The sequence below is a fragment of the Lathyrus oleraceus genome, chromosome 3, assembly GCF_024323335.1.
Source record: "Lathyrus oleraceus cultivar Zhongwan6 chromosome 3, CAAS_Psat_ZW6_1.0, whole genome shotgun sequence".
NCBI lineage: Eukaryota > Viridiplantae > Streptophyta > Magnoliopsida > Fabales > Fabaceae > Lathyrus > Lathyrus oleraceus.
The window spans coordinates 47570060-47571562 of record NC_066581.1 but is presented as its reverse complement, the minus strand read 5'-3'; the positions used below and the strand labels follow the sequence as shown (position 1 = coordinate 47571562).

At 43.2% G+C, this 1503-nt stretch overlaps 1 non-coding gene across 1 annotated transcript; it reads right to left on the bottom strand.

Moving 5' to 3' along the window:
* Positions 1-754: 754 nt before the first annotated feature.
* On the bottom strand, positions 755-861 carry LOC127133904 (small nucleolar RNA R71). The gene has a single exon (XR_007807706.1). It is a non-coding gene; the product is annotated as a small nucleolar RNA R71 (small nucleolar RNA).
* Between the last annotated feature and the right edge of the window lie 642 nt (positions 862-1503).

The window sequence follows — 1503 nt, the reverse complement described above, 5'->3', positions numbered from 1 at the left end:
TGGGATCAATATCTTTTAAAACTAAAGCGACTGGACTGTGCACTTGTAGTCAAGTACCCGACAGACTATATTTTATATATAGCAAGACGAAGCATCAAGTTTTTGGCACCGTTGTCGGGGACCTGTTTTAGTCGAATAGTGTGATTCTTTCGTTGCACGGTATAGACTAAGGTAAAAATAAAACTAATCTTCTCTCCCTTCTTTCCCTGATTGTATGCCAAGTACTCGCTCACAAGGCGATAACTTAGCACCACCAGTTCCTGAACTAGAGCGTTTCTTATACGTGAGACGCCGAATACACGAATATCAACAAAAGTACGATATTCCCGATATCTGCTCTCCTCCTAAACCAGAAGAAAAAACAAACATGGATGAAGAAGGACCACAACATCGTCCTCTTAAATTCCACGCTACCCCGTCCCAACAAGAACCTCACAACAGTATTGCTGCCCCCGCTATAAATCCAAACGATTTCAAGCTGAAACCCTCACTATTATCAGTCGTCCAACAACATCAATTTGCTAGAAATCCTACGGACGATCCTAATGAACACCTGACCAAGTTTGTGCAGTATGCAGATACTGTAAAGGCGAATGGTGTATCTCAAGATGCGATAAGATTGCGCCTCTTTCCTTTCTCATTAAGGGACAGAGCTTGGGCTTGAATGCAATCCTTGCCCTCCAACTCCGTTACAACATGGGAAAAACTAAAGAACGTTTTCTTATCCCAATATTTTCCGCCGAGCAAAACTGCTATGCTGATAGCTCAGATCAACGGATTCAGGCAAAAAGATGTGGAATCTCTCTACGAAGCGTGGGAGAGATACAAGAACATGATGAGGATATGTCCACATCACGGTCTCGAAGACTGGGTGATCATTCACACATTTTACAATGAGCTTCTGTATAACACAAGACTTACAGTAGACGCCGCGGGCGGTGCACTTATGGATAAGCCATACAACGAAGCCTATCAACTCATTGAAAACATGGCCCAAAACCATTGCCAATGGGGAGGTGAACGAACTCCAGTGGAGAAGTCCCAGACAAAGGGTGGAATATACGAAATCAGTAGCCTTGACCATGTTCATGCAAAGGTAGATGCCCTTGTTCTAAAATTAGATAACTTGACCATAGCACCCGCAGCCACCGTGGCTGTTGTAACTCCAAACCGTGAGTTATGTGGAAACCCTGGACACACTGCACAAGAATCTCAAATATTAGCAGGAATCCCAACCGATCAAGTGAATTACACACAAGGAAATCCCTATTTGAATACCTACAACCCAGGTTGGAAAAACCATCATAATTTCTCGTATAAGAATAACTATGCCCTTTATGCACCTGGCCAAGCACCAGCTGTTCCGCCTGGATATCAAAAGCCAGCTAATAATGCTCCTAACATGCCTAGGAAGTCAAATCTCGAATTGATGATGGAAAGCTTCATAGCTACCCAAGCTCAGACAAACAAAGACTTCTTGAACCAAAAGATACATACTAGCGA